The sequence below is a fragment of the Patiria miniata genome, unplaced genomic scaffold (genome assembly GCF_015706575.1).
Source record: "Patiria miniata isolate m_02_andy unplaced genomic scaffold, ASM1570657v1 HiC_scaffold_16, whole genome shotgun sequence".
Classification (NCBI taxonomy): domain Eukaryota; kingdom Metazoa; phylum Echinodermata; class Asteroidea; order Valvatida; family Asterinidae; genus Patiria; species Patiria miniata.
Window position 1 is genome coordinate 10,867,664 of NW_024037054.1, and position 16,471 is coordinate 10,884,134.

Genomic DNA, 16,471 nt, shown 5'->3' on the forward strand with positions numbered 1-16,471 from the left:
AAAGAAAGAAAATAAAACAAAAAGTTATGTGGCGATGGCCAAGTCTTCAGGAGTCTGATTGGTTTTCTACACGTTTTCTTATCTAGGTCGTCTTCAATTTGATTCGCCGATGATGTTGCACGTGTGTGTCCTTAATTTACACCATAAACACCCTCAATCGTGAAAACACCTTCAATCTTGGACCCATGTATTGTCTCTCTTTTGTTTGTACTAGTTAAGGTAGACCTGCCATATGTTTTTACACGATCGTAAATTGCGGACCTTCGGCAATTGTGTACCCTATTGTCCTCTTTTGTTCAACGTGCCCTATCGTATTGAAAAACAAACTCACATGTTTATAAATACGCACATATATTATATACAAACATGTACATGTGTTTTGACCAACAAGGAATAATATACTTGCGATAACAAATGCTGCATTTGTGAAAACCATTGCACACAGTGGCCTTCATGAAATGTTACAGGTATGTTCATAATAAGATAGATTTGTAGATGCACTTAAAAGTCGGGTAAGTTCCATAGCTTTGGTCCGTCCCTCACTTCTTGGTTTTTTTTTGGGGGGGGGGAGGGGAGAAAAAGAAGTACGAGTACAGGAACAAAATGAAGAGCTTGCCGAGTAAAATGGGTATGTACATCAAAATTCAGAATGAAAATGGAATTGATAGAAGAGGCAAAAAAATAGAAATAGATTGATACATGAGGGAACCAAGTTGGTGATGATAAATATTCTTGTTTTTAAAGGTCTTATGTTTAGAAAATAATGGATTAGTGTGTGCATTTAATTCGGTAAAATTGATTATATGAAGTGCACGTCTCTGTAAACAGAGCAACCGGCTTTTAGTATTACTGGATGTGCAATTTCCCCAAGCGAGTATCCCATAGTTAAGGTATGACACCACCACATTATTATACAGTGTGACCCCAACAGATGGAACCTTAAAACATGTGCTTTTTAAACAAAACAAGATCGGTAGATTTTTATGTTTTGGGTATCCGATTAAAACTGAGAGCTTTTTTTTTCATTCAAATACTGAAAATAATCATGAAAATAGCACATTGGATTGCTGAGAAAATTCCAAGTATGTAAAAGTAGTCATTTTTCATCCTGTACACACAAAAAATTACCACAGTAAGGAATCATCTATTAGTGCAGTTCCCAATCCTTACAAACAATACAGCACATAATATAACAAGAGTACAAATGAATTTGATGGGAATACCCATTTTAACAAAAATCTTATTATCCAATGTAAATGTAATTTCCAGGTTTTTTTTAATAAATATTTTTTTTAGTTGTATTTTTATTCAACACTGTAAAGTCATGTAATTCAGCATTTTGCTGCACTATGATTTTTAGAAAATAAACTAAGCCCCCCCCCCCCCAAAAAAAGACTTTATGCCACTACGAATCGATACTGTCTGTACCCTGGACACCATAAACAAAAGCACGGCCAGACATCAGACTATTAAGCGGCTTGCCCAAGGATACAACGTATGGCCAGCAGCGGGATTCGAACCCCTGACCCTCTGAATACGAGTCACAAAGCCTTACCATTAGACAAGACTGTCATTTCCCATCAATGAATAACCGCCATTGTCTTTAAATGTTAAAAACGAATTAAGTAATCACCGCATTCAGTTAACATTGCTTTTTGATGTAATTTATTTTCTTCTCTCATATAGGATAATGGATATAGGTACATACAATTGTAACCTTTTCGAAATATGAAGCGTTTAACAGCAACTATTAAAAACACCAAAAAGAAATTCTACTGAAAATGAATGATTTTACAATAACTGTGTTGAAATAGCAAAAAAAACACCTTGTTTTATGTAATCCCATTCGCATAACACGTTTTACTTTTGGTTTTAAATCCAAAAATCGGAGCATTTTGTATAGGATGCAAGGTTAACATTATACTTCTATACGGCTAGAAGATATATGACTGCACATGCAATGGCCGGTACCGATTCCATTATCCTGGTTCGGTGACTCTATTTCATTTCAATGCGTTAGTTCTGATCCTCTCCTCGCGTGTTGTGAACAAAAATGATGGCAGTTAGCTTAGTTCCTTCATTTATATGGTGGATTGGTTTGTTTCTGATAGGTTTGCCGCCCTTTCAGGTCTTTTAATCGAAAACGCCACTTTATTTGCTTTGACCTGTTCGAGAGCAATAACCAATCGACATAACTTTTGGACATGTAATGATCTAAAGGAAATGTCCTGTTTTGTAGGGTTATAGAAACTTAATTACGTTAAGAATTGGCTCCAAAGTCTGGGTCGTGAAACCAACGTGCCCACATTAAGTAAATACGAGACAACATTTTCGTAAATAAATACGAAACATACCTTTGACCGCACCTACATACTAGAATAATGAGAGAACTTTAAAACCATGGAACACCAAATTATTATGAAATCAATGGGAAGATGCTGGTATATTTTGTATTAATGTTTGCTAAATTCTCCTATTAATCACCCCCCCCCCATTTTCCTCGATGTTCCTTAATGCTAAATAGTCCACTAACAGCAGTGCTATTTTGCGTACATAGTCTAATGTACCTTAGCCTTTAGTCAACTCCCACGCGCCTATACCCGGACCATTCGGACACGTAACGCACCCCGGATGCTGGCACGTAAAAGACTAGCACGAGCGGCGAACCGCGAGGGCCTTTACTATCTCGTGGAACTAATCACTTATTCATTTATTCGCGTAATATAAATCAAGCAATATAAACCAATCACCTAACGGTGGTTTGCGGTTACCAGCAACAGCACATGGCGAGTGGCGCCAGACGACGGCTGATTTACGTTTTCTGCATATTCATTTGTCAATTCACAACGGGTAATGCATTATGCATGTCTACCAAATCGGTAGACAAATGTAAAGAAAAATATAAGCGTTCTCCGCGAGATGGTAAAGGCCCTCGCGGTTTCGCCGCTCCTGCTAGTCTATTTACGTGTCAGCATCCGGGGTGCGTCACGTGTCCGGGTAAGCGCGTGGGACTTGACTAAAGGCTAAATGTACCTGCAAACTACAGGAAACGGTTTACACGCATGCGCGCATCCTCCTGCGAGCAGGTTAAGGGCCAACCTCGTTCCCATGGTGCCAAGCAGTACGCTCCCACAACAACGTGCTCCCTCAATTATTGGATTATTTGCATAGCCAAGTTTTTTCGGATTCGTATGCAAAGGGATAATAGTTTGGTGCCTCCTGTGCTTTACGTTATCGCTTTATTTTTTTCAAAGTTAAAATGTTGCAACTTATCCAGCCAATATAGAGTATCATATTTCATAATAAAGCAATTTGGAAAAAAAGGATTTATTGTGCAAAGTTGTGGACGTAATATTTACAATGAATGTGAAAACACGTAATTCACGTTGGAAACAACAACACCAAGAACGAGATAAAGATCCATTACTTGCTAAGTGGCTCACTATTTGAAACGAGGTTGAAGAGAAAGTAAGCCCTGGGGCTGAGGTTGGTTTAGGGCTTATTGTCGCTTAGAGATATAGTCCATCATTTGCAGCTATCCAAAAAGTGAATGACATAATTAGTGTTGAAAACATACTCAGTTGGAAGATAGTAAGGGGACTAAACTCCCTGTGAAATTATTCTTTCTGGCATGCTGTCATTTTGAAGATATCAGCGAAAGAAGGCCTTTCCAACGGTGCTTCTTAAGACATGATTCAGCAACTTTTGATTTGAAATCGAGATCCTAGAATGCTCTTTTTCTCGGAATGCCCAGCTGAAGCTGAGCTGAAACTTCATAAGGTTAGTTGTTAAGCACCCTTCTTCCAATTTTAGTACGTTTGTTGCTTCAAACGAACAAAAATGCACAAATTACAAATGATGGACTATACCTTTAACTTAACTCAGCTTGCATTTTGTGGTCCCAGCAGCACTGCTTAAATATCTCGCGTGAACCAAAACGGGCGTTTAGCACATCAACACCAGCCTGAGTATGGGAGTAGCAGTCGGTGTTTTACCTGGAGCAGATGAAGAAAGATCTCCGGGTTGAAAGGTTTTGGATCGATGCTTGAAAAAATCAAAGTTCTCAACAAAAATTTAAAACACATATTGTGAGCCCTCCTCCCCGCCATATCCTGGGTGCGCCACAGCCCTGTGGTGCTTTTCCATCTACACAACAACCAACACATGAAGCTAACTTCTTCATAAATAAAAATCAAGCATTAGGCCTAGTATTTGTTTTTAAATAAAATAAAATTATGAGTGATGAATCCTCTCTCTTGCCGTAAAAGTAGTTTGGTAGAAAATAGCAAAATTTCGACGATATTAAAGGCTGCAGACCGGTAAATAGGCCTAATTTAATACCTATGCGGGCCAAATCACGACATTTATGCCCTCTTTTTAATTCTGTGAACTTCGGATGGAATTGCACCCTACAAATGCTCTATTTTTCAACGGAGCGCAGGTATCATTTTTCAAAATGGTGTTGGCAACTACTTTTAGGGACACCAAGAGCCATCAGAATACCATCCAAAAATTGAAAGATGATGAAAAGATAATGACAATGAAAGATAATAACATGAGCTTTAATTTGATGGGTGTCACAAACACCTTGGAGAGTTGCGACTATATTAGTAATGTCTGGAAGTGCACGTTATTATCACTGACGTCTGTGTGAGTCGATTTACAGGGGCGCACCCATAGAAAAAAAAGGAAGTTGTGACAGTTTGAACCGCTTGGTGGCAGCAGACAGAGACATAAAATCAAGCTAAACATTTTTGAACTTGTGACTTCCACATCTGAGGATTTCATTCACAAAAATCCCCACCGTGTCTCGTGTAGGCGGGGGACTACATGTGTATAGACATATTGGACCAGAGATTCGCTACAGCAGGGTTGGCTTTGGGGAGGGGATTAAAAATATGGAACAGGCTATCTCTTATAAAGTTGGAAACGATAGTTGTCCTGGAAGTGGTAATCTTCAATTTCCAGTGAGTAAATAATGTCCGTCTTGCTCCTGGGTGCCTCCAGGCGGCGCTATTTCTTTCCGATATTTCTATGTTTCCCATTAGCGATTTTAAATGAGTGGTACCTAACGCACGCAGGTTACTTGATCGGAATGTCGTGTCTATGGCACTATATATGTACGCACCCGTACCCGCCCAAGGATTATAGTACCAGATCGGGAGGAAGGATGGGGGGGGGGCAAGAGGAGCCGGAGTGTTGATAATTAATTCTTTACTGTACGATCATGACAATAAACACGTCTCTTTCAAAGCCCTCCAATATAGGAGCAAGGCCTGTTGTAGTCTTGGCCCAAGACGCTAGTGGTTTGATAGTGGACGGTGCATAGTGCGCCCTCTAATGGCACAACAAATAGACCAGCGGGCCTACTCGCACTAGCATCTTGGCCATTTCGTATCAGCGGTTTAACTTGTTCTTTATTTCTTTCCTTTCCTAGGGAACCAATCAGCGATCGAGAAAAGGTTCAATGGCTCGCCCTACGGTCGTAAACATACACGTCCCGCGATACGTTATCGAACATCATATCAGCACTAGGGAACCAATCAACGATCGAGATACGTGCGGTGATCATGCTCGGAGCTATTAACAGGTTTGTTCGAATTTGACAGATGGTCTTATTTACATAAAAATGCCCGCCCCATTCGGCTACAAAATGACCAAGGCGTAAGTGCAAGAAAGTTCAAAACAAACAAACAAACAAACAACACCCCAACACCCCACCAAACAAACTATTATGCAATTGTGCTACACAACAATGCAACTATTGCATTTGATCACTGACGTCTTGAGCCAAGACTAAGCCTATTGAAGCACACTTGAAAAGTTCCGGGGTGATTTGACATGTACAAACGTAGCTCCTAACAACGACTTGATTTCAAGTCTAAACTGTGTTTACGAGGGGAGGTTCTATCGAATGGATCACGGCTTGGGAGCGTGATAATAATCGGATCGATCGCAGGTGGATCAAGCAGACTTTAGCGATCAATAATGGGTCTTTGATGATGCCGTACACAAGGACACCCCCGTCTCACTCTGTTTTGCAAACAACAAAAGGGATGTCAACAAAGTCGGCAGGTAGGTAGGGGTGTTATTCTGATCAGAGGTCGATGCTGTGAAAAAAAGCTTTGATTGTTTGGGTGAAGGGGTTTGACCGGTTTGTTTTTTGTTTTTGGCGGCGAGAGGTGGGGATAGGGGATGCCACCATTTCTTTCAACGATATTATTTTTTTGTGGAGATGAGATGAACAATTTCTTGGAATAATGCTAATGAGATTTATATACAAGTAAAATTAATTTAATCCTGAATAAATAGTCATTATTTCTTTACGTTAATGGCTAACAATTTGGGGTCGCTCCATGGTTGGATCGAGGGGATAGTTAATAACAATTCCAATTCCCAATAAATTGCCTTTAAATTCAGCAGCATATTCAACCACATTTTGCAACAAACCGTGTTCTTAAAATCTTCATTGAATCAGACATGATTGAATTGAACCATGAGAGACCAAGGGGCACGCCCTCCCCCTGTGTCCCCCACCCCCACCTGGCCCCCACCTACCCGCTCAGAATTACAGCTTTTTGTAGACTTCATTAGCGAGTCGGCCATATTTAATTTAAAGCGAGGTCAACTCTTCAGTTTTGGAAGACGCAATGAAAGTTTGAGTATTGCAATACCAGTCTGCTCTTCTGATGAATAATTTAAAATATGTGGTTAAACACATCCAAATGTTTTAAGCCTCATTTTGAAAAGAAATTGAAAGTGACGCACTCCAATCAGAAAATAGTCTGGCACCATGCCATTCAATAATAATAGTTACAATTTATAAATTAGATTCAGGGAACACGTACCTCCCCCCCCCCCCCCCAACCCAACCCCGGAAAGTTGGACCAATCAGTTAAACGCCACTGCCTTCATTATTACTCAGCAAATTTCTTTGACAGTCCATGAATAGAGAATACCACGCTTTTCCCTCGTGTAATCATTAATCCACTCGAATAAATATTACCTAGTCGTTCGTCGCATCGTGTTTTCAACGTCCACAGCGGTATTTGTATACTCAGGGGTCCAACCAAAGGTTACCTATTGTCTGCGTGGTGCGAGCGGCTGAGAGCTGGTGGGGTGATTGTTCTTTTATTATGGAACTTTCCGTCTGCCGTACCTAACCCCGTTATTGACGGCTGATAGGTAGACGTCTACATTGCAGTACGTCACGAATTGAGTTATGTAAAACGCCGGCCCCCATGGGCTGAAATGTTGCCGGCCGGTGTCTTCAGTTTGAAGGAGATTAGGCCTGTGGGTGCGTGCAGACCCTTAAAGCCAGTATTTCTTATAGCCTGCAAGGTTGCTGGGATACATTGGAGTGACCTCTCTGTGAGGTAATCGGCTCGGTTTTTGGCGACGACAGAGCAAAAGAAGATTTATGTGACAATCAACACCGTTATAATTTGGACGGGATCGGAACGACCATTGTAAAAAGCAGCTCGGTGGATCGTGTTTGCTAAGCTCCTCTTTGATGCATGATGGGGATGTTTCTACTACTGTTCATGGAATATCAACTCCTGGCACGTTCCGTGTGCTCAGGAGGGATTTCTGCAGTTTCAGCAAACAATCAGTGATGCCTTAATTTCTGAGGACGATGCATTCGTCACAGCGCCGTAGCATGGCCAGCGAGGGCCCCACGCCACCAAGGCCCCAGGCCCCACGGCGGGCTAGGACGTCCAGTGTCGGCAGCATGGGACCCAGGAACACGGACAATCAACATCATTTCAAGAGAGTCCGGACTCGGAATGTATCGCTGTCGGGATCTTCGACGGAAGACAAGAGACTGGTTGCCCCTTCATTAACGCCTGCCGACTCGGTGGTCACAGAGAGCTGCATTGCTCTGCCAAAGCCGTCTGCGCTAAGCCGATGTGCCGACTGCGGCACCGATAACTCGTCCTTGCCTTCGCTGGCCGCCAGCCCCCAAATTGCCCGGAATAAAACCTTCGTCTTCATGTACGACGAGTCGGAAAAGAAAAGCAAAGCGGTGAAACCTCCGGACGAACTGAACATCAGTTTGCCTGTACTTGTGCAATACGAGCTCACAGCAGATGAGACAGACACGAGCAAGCTTAACCCACCTACCAATGCTTCGCCTGAGGATGTCCCAACATCCAACACTTCTTACGTATCACCTACCGTTGAGCTGCTTCGAAAATGGGACAAAACAGAAAAGAAAAATAAGGGACTTCACGTCATGAGATGGCTGGTTCAAGTACAAAACTAATTATATTTGTGTGTACTTCTGAAAATAATGAATGAAGTCTTAAAGACTTTTTTTCAATTGTAAGTTTCTTCTTGTTTGCTGTATAGTCACGAAGACAATGTCTTCTCAATCGATTGTGTTGTCCGTTTACACATTCCGAATTTTTCTTTTTGAAATGTACATTTTGTGCGTGTATGCTATTGTCGAGTTTTACATTGGAAACAAAATTAATTTATTTTTCTAAAAATTGAGATATCCACCGAATTAAATCGGCTAACGGTTCGTTCTAGAATCGTTACCTTTCACTTTTAATTTTCGAACTTTGATGATAAATGTTCTTCAAAAATCCTCACAAGGGATTCCATGTATGGCCTGAATAAAATGTCCATGGCGTACGCCACCCATGGTTTAAATGGTGTATAATAGGCACTACCATGGTGTTTATAAAGCACACGACGGTACCTTCTCAAAATTATATTGTGTACAAAAGCATTCCATGGCGACACCATTGCAACCAAAATGTCATGTTAATGTCTCAAACCTCAATGGTGCTTTCATTGTGGTTTATTAGTCTTCGTGGTGTTGCCATGGGGTTACGATACCTGCCCATGGTGTCTCCATGGGACACCATGAGATTTCTTTAGCTGTGCATGGTGTTCCCATGGGAAACCAAGGTGTTTTAAGAGACCACCATGGTGTTTTAAGAGACCACCACGAGAATCCTTATTCCGATGGAGATCCCATGGTATCGCCATGGGACATTTTTGTAAGGGGTATTTGCAACCCGAAAATGACCAGATGTTCCCGCCCTCTTTTAGAATTAATAACGTAGGCACCAACCAAAATTAACAGCCATATATCGGAGGGTTGGAGATGAGATGCCCCAAAATAGATTTCTAAAGCTAAAAGCTGGTTAAAAAGCATCATAATAAACACCCAAAGGTCAAAAATGACAAGGAAGGAAAAAGAAAACTTGTTTGAGACCACGAACTGTACAACAAATCAGTACAGACTTACAAAAGTTTGGGGTTTTTTTGGGGGGGGGAATTACAAGAGATTATATATTTGTTCGGATATTAAAAAGATTAAAGTTATTTATTTTTGTTACTTCGCATTGAAAATAAAAGTTACTGACAACGTGACATTTGATAATTTACAAGTACATAACTCATGTGCATCACACTAAAACTTTTGTTGTCATTGAAGAGTGTTCAAACATGTAAAAAAATATATATATTTCACAGCGCAAATGGTACAACAGAATAAGACTCCAATTTTTTTGGTCAAAATATGTCAGTCAATTTGCCATACATGTAATCATGAAATGTCATGTATATTTTGTTGACGTGGTATACCATAATGTGAATAAATTATAATTAATAGAAAAATTGAACTCCTCTATTTGTTGTTGAATTTTTCATTCCAAAGTGAATTTATATTGTCAGGAAAAAAGCAAGAAAACATCTTTATCTTAACCGTCTCATGTCGTCTACTGTTAACCAAGCTATAGACATGAACATGTAATGCATTTTATCTTAAGTAGTTATCTGGCGTTATAATACAGCTGCCTCGCTTTGGACACTGTTATGGTGACATTAATATTTAACGAAAAGCAAACAATGACCTTATTTTGGAAAAGTTTATCAATCAAGGTACACAAACTGACAGTTCGAGGATGTGGGATTTATTTATAGAACTGAATCCGGCTCAAAGGTTGCGAATCCAGCGATGCAATCGAACCACAATATCAAGGCATTATGCATCATGTGCTGTAGGCACTTTTGAATTGCGAAAGGCCAGTCACTGACTAAATAGGCTTCAATTTGCTGGAGAAGGTATATTTAAGGGAATGTACAACAGTTGCTCTTGCTGCAATTTTCAGTAGTAAGTGGATTTGGGGAATAAAATGTTATAGCAAATTGTCAAACTGTTTCACGTTTTTGGCTTGAAGATGCTGGAAAACCAAGGAAAACATCATGTTCTTCTAGTCTGGTTCCCGTGACCCCACTTAAGCTGAATTGGAGCAGTTTGTTGACTTTGGGGAACAAGGTCAGAGAATCAGTCCGCAAGGTTTTTACCCCTTCACAGGTGTTTAAATCCATTGCAAAGAAAATGCGGGAAACCTAATGAAAAATTAACAGCAGTTTCTAAAAAAAAGAGCTAGTTTTCTCTAACGCTGGTTGGCCGACCACACCGAAGAGCCGCGATTTTAAGGATGCTTCAGAATGTCTTTCCCTAAAAATCCAGTATGATATTTCGTGATAATTTGATCATTTCGTTTGTTGGTGTTTGCAAATCCCTTTAAGATGGGGTGGATGCTGTGATTCTGCTCCCCCCCCCCCCCTTTTTTACGGGCAGCGAATGTTTTCCGTAGGCGGGATGCTCCAAAGTCATGCATAATTCAGTTTTCCTTTGAATCTTTGCAAGACACTTAGGTTCTCGTTCTCTTTTTCCTTTAAAATAAAATCATCTCAACGATTAATTCAGAGAAGAAAAACAGTCGATGAAAATCAGCAGCGACGACGTGGATTTGAAAGGGATCTTTGTAGCTCATCACGTTATCCACTAGGCTATTGTGGTAGTTCAACGACGTCCGTACTTTACAATCCTACTTTAAAGTTAATTGGTTGACTAAATAACAACAATACTCATGATAGCATTGTTCTGTTTCATGAATAAACATGCTGGCCGATCGAAACTATTGAATTATTCATGACTTTGGAGCATCCCGCCAACGGAAAGTAAATCGCGTACAGGCGGCGCGGGCAAAAATGTTATCGAGCGGATGAGGGAGTCTGACCGTTTTGTAAGTTACATCTTTGGTAAACGTGTAGCAAGAGGAATTGAAGCAGTAGCGTACCCAGCTTTTGCACCGGACTCGCTCATCCGCATCCACTTGGTTTTTTTTTTTCAGGATACTTGGTCTCCGTAAAATGTAAAATCAAAAAAGGGGCGTGGGGGTACCGGGGCTGATACCCATCTTCCAATGGGGGCGCTCTTCAAACATAACCATTATTATGCATACTGGAATAATTATGCCGATTTTAATGGCGCACTGTAATGGTTTTGGACCTTGTTTTTCATTTCTTTTCCATGTCAGACACTCTAACCATTTCTGAAAAAAAAAAATCTTTCAAAAAATCCGCCAGGAGTGGCAAAGTGCCCTCCCCCTAACTTACCTATGTTGTAGTTTTTCAATTCCCATCACTGGCTTGTAATTGTTCAGGCTCGGTCGCGACGCTCAAAATGTGTCCACATGGCCAGCAATGAAAAAGAACTCACATCCGGAATGGAATGAGTGCATGGACAGTTTTCGGATAGCATTTCCGCGCATTGGCTAATTGCGGTCTTAAACAGCTGCAGCCAGATGACTTTTTACATAGGTCTTGATAAATTACCCAGAATGCCATCCCCACTTCCTTCAAAAGATTCTGTGAAGCTCATCAGCTTGTCCTAAGGCCCTGTTTTCAGGGTAGGGAGGGGAGCGAAATCTCAAATAGGATTGTAGTCTGCGATACCGGGTAAAGTTCACTCCACCAAATACGCGCTCATAGTAGAAAACAACTCAAAATCTTACAGAAAAAGCGCCATCTGGTGACTCTCAGGAGGAAGGTGCAGGGCAATGTGTTTTTTTACTAGAAATTAAAGATACGACCTGTAGGACACTTTTCTTTTCCATTTTTCCCTGTGATAGCCTCGCCAATTTGTTTATATTCCTTCCTCCACAGGGGCGGATCCAGGATTATTTGCAGGGGGTGTGGTTTCTTCAGCAAGTCGATGATGAAATGTAACAGGCTTTTCTTATCCGGACACTTGGCTCTTGGGGAACGAACACCCCCCCCCCCCCCCTCCTCCCGGCCCCCGAGTTGGAAACCACTATAATGCTTGATGTCCAGAAACATTTCTACAATCTGTCCCAAGTATAGGCCGCAAGGACCTCTCATTCGTAATTAGTGTGATCACAACATATGAATGAGCTCACGCGCAGTAATTTACAGCTTTTCGGTGGTTTGCACCAAGCGAGCGCAAAAATACGGGATGGCGAATACGCAGGGCGCCACCAACGTTATGGTGAAGCATGTCTCTCGCGCGAGGGCGCTATAACTTCTTTTTTTTTTCGAATTGGCACCACACGATGTTTCGCTCGTACCCCCGCCCTGCAAACAGGTTTGCAGGGCGGGGTTACGAGCGAACACACGATGTCTGTGAATGGCAAAGTCTGGAGTCTTTATGATGACGCGCCGATTCGTTGGGGCGCAAAATATTTTGTGGGAGTTTTTGACATCATCCATGAGGAATTTGAGGTCCTCATTTCCTGGAGGGAATACCGTTCTGTGGTCTGGGGACATATTAGTAAACAATAAAGGAAAAAAAATCGTTTTTCCTTCGTCAAATTAATGTTGACCGAATGAGCTAGCGCTTAAGGACTTAATTTCCTGATTTCCTCTTGTGGCGAGTGCAGGCGGAGTTTTGTATCGGTTGCACTGATGTACTGGTATAAGGTTTGTTAAAGTTGAAACTTTTTGTTTGTGAAAAGTGCAATGAGGTTTTTTAACAATAAATGTTGACAGCTGGTTATGTGAAACATGAATTTTTTTTACGTGCTGTCGTGAGCACGCTGTATTATTTAAAGAAAAGAAAATGATGGTATAGGGCCTTATTGAATTTTAAAAAAATGTGTGAAATGTGTGCCAATGAAATAACGGTATTCAAGGAAATATTGAAATCGAGATGCTCGTTTTTAAATTTCAACCCTCATCTGTATTTATTATGTCAAGGGTGGATCGGCTGGTGGACCCCCCCCCCCCCCCATCCTTCACTGAAATCTAAACAATCATTTTGGTTCACAACATTCAAAGACGTCGACCTACTGAAACACTGGAAGAGAAAATCTCGAGTGCCCACAAGATTTGAATCCCAAACCACGAGTTAGACAGAGTCTAACGTCCGTATAAATAGTCGGTAAGTGTTCTAAATATTCTCAGATAAAATTTTGGAATCCTGAGTGTGTAGAATGATCTTTTTGATTTAAGTTGTTATTAAGAGTCTGATACCACGTTTAACCGACCCCTTTGAAAAAAACAAAACATGAACAGCCTCTTTAGACAGTTAGATGGAAAAACAAACTGACCCTTTTTTCTTTCTTGAGCTTTTTGATCAAAGTCAAATAGCGCCCTCTAGCAGCAATTTGAATAAGGAGTTAGGTGATACCATTTTTGAATACGAGGGTACAAAATTGATTGTTATACTACTCAAGAATAAGAAAAGAATGTCGTACAGCAATTCAGATATATAATATTGAATCTAAATCATTTTGCCTCTCAAAAAGATGAGTAAGTCTTATTTTTTTAGTTTCCGTTTAAATACACTGTATTCCATTTTTTTATGCGTCGAATATTATAATTGCCCCACCCCTATTTGTGCAGTGTAAATCTACGCTCAATTAGCAAGGCGGGAATGTTCCATTTTGATTTGCACAAAAAAAGCTGGCTTCTCGATTTCTCGCGAGTCGCTTGCGACAAGAGGACAATCTTTGAAGACGTGCTTGGTGAATTTTGTAAGTACAATTTCACTGAAATTCCTTATTCCCTTGGTTTTTAGCTAGTGCATGTTTGTGAATGGGGTCAATGATTGTGGCAGGTTTTATTCAGTGTATAATTTGATGGATTTTTTTGGTGAAAATGCTGTGTATTATGTGCAAGAAGGACCTGTGAATTGTGAGTGTGAATTTTCTTTTTTTCAAAACCCGAAGCATGTGGTTTTGTGGGTTGGACTTTTTCGCCAGGTGGAAACCGTTTACAGTGTACGAGCATTGCGAGTCCACCACGAATTTCATGAAACCATACATATTTCAAGTGAGTGACTGGCCTCTCGAATTATGCCATTGATTAAAGGGAGGGAAATTATGGCGATCGTGTAGTACAGTGTGGGGCCCCTGTTTTGTTTTGATCAAATTAGAGTCAAAAATATTTTTTATTGCTAAAAAATCACCTTTTCAATCAAAAAAAAAGCGGACTTTTCTCAATTCTATTACTAACATGACACTTGTTTTGCAATGTTTAACAGTTTTTGGGATAGAAATCATGATTTTCCTGCACGGTTTGTGCCTTATGGCTAGGCGATTCAGCGCGCCGTGCGTACTCAAGGTACATCGCGCGGTGATCGCCATCTTTATTTTCGGGTTGCGTGTTGTCGCCGCACTGTCATCATCATTTTACCCCCAAATTTCCAAATTTCCCTCAAAAAATCAAATCCTGCTCTCTATCTATGACATACCTGTTTATTGAGAATGTCGCCAACTTGTTTGGTCGGTCTGATAATTTTAAAGTGGATTTTGTTCCCTTATAAGTTATAGGAACCGGGCCCTACATGTACACTACACGATCGCCGGAATTATGAAGTTGTTTTTTTCTGGGTAGTCGTAGGACACCTTCATTCTTTGACAAGTTTTGTTCAAATTTTAACTTGTTCAAAAATGACTGTTGCAAAACATCGTGACAGTCAATTGCAAAAATGACTTTTGCAGCTTCGAGCAGCCTTTTTTCTTCAGATTGATACTCATTCTTTTGATAATGTTGGAAAGACCCTGACGCCACTTTTTCACCATATACATATGCATTGTCAATGGAAAGCATTGGCGCTTTCAAGTCATCATGCGTCATCAAACCTTATTACCATATTTTGGGCTCTTTATTTTCTGCTTATAATTGTTCGAGTTTTAACTAACTTACATCTGACAACATTAGAAGAAGAGCCCTAAAAAATATTTAGAATGAAACCATGGGCATCGCCAGGATTTTTTCTAGCATGTCTAGAGGGGGGCAAAACATATTTTCCCCCAAAATATCTTGTAAATTTCTCAGTAAGATTTGAGGCTTTGCATGGTGGAGATACTAACTAATGAAAGGTTTGCGGAAACACCATGTGCGAATAATTTCTCAACTAAGAGAATGGTTCTGAAAAGAACCAGAGGTATAAACTCGACGTTCCGGTCAGTATGCTCCGACCGTCTTCGATTTATCAGTTTTAGAGGGGAGGGGGGCAGGGATGTTTCCCCTCTCCCCCCCCCCCCATTAAATTTACACCACTATGACTTCTCGCCTCTTTTGCTTTTGTTTTTTTCTCTTTTTTGGGGTTTTTTTTTTTTTTGCTTTTTCGGGGGGGGGGGGGGGGGGGAGTACCCCCTTGCCCCCCCCCCCCTCGCGACGCCCATGAATGAAACACATCCAATTAAATAACTCACATGATGTACGTCAAAGTGCCCATGCTAGCCAAAATCACTTTTAGTTTTACACAAACAGCAGAGTGAGCAGACGATGACTCTCAAACCACTTTTGAATTGTGCCAGTGGGAGGGACACATGACATGATAGGGGACTTGTTATTGTGTGCTTCTGAGCAAGTTCGGTGTCTTGATGAAGTAGTACATGCCAAAGGTAATTTGAGATCCAATGGAAGCATCTTGTAATCACATTGTTACATGAATGCCCACTCTGCTCGTAACAAATGCGGGAGCCTAGTGCAACCGTCAACCAAATGACACAGAGTGACATTGCGCCCATGTGCAGTTGAAATACTGAACTGGCTTATTGTGTGAAGTAGGCCTAGCGATGCATGACCTCAGAGGAAGCCATCTTTGCGTGTCACTGAAGCCGTCTGCATTACGTTCAAATGCCCAAGCTTCATGCTTTGTCTTGGTGGTCCTCCCCCAACTTTCCTTTTGTGACCAGTGAGGGGGTACTTGTGCACGGAGACATCTGAATCTTCCGTGATCAATGGTCACTTTTTACAAATTTATATTTTAATTAAAATATCAACAGACATGAATTTGGGGCATTTCTAATTTCGCTGTGGCTCTAGTTACGAAAGTCGACCATCTGGTATCTGGTATCAAATGGTGAAAAAAAAAATCCTTTTGGAGGATAGAATGTGTATGCCATTAGTGTCGGTTACTGTTGGAGGAGGCATTGTGTTATACCTTGCGTTGTTTAGGCCAAATCAACAAAAAAGGTTTGATGTCCCCGCCCGCTTCCTTTTTGGAGGCCGCCGTCTCCTTTGTTTGATTTTTCATACTGAAAAAATGATAAATTTTAAACAGCACATCATTTTGTCTCTTTGTCTGTTGCATCTAGCCCATTTGAAGCTGGTAGGCCTATATGCCACTTCTTGAGTCTACTGTTGGCCATTTTTTAAAAAATGGCGGCCATCTTGAAAAATACCCCGGGAA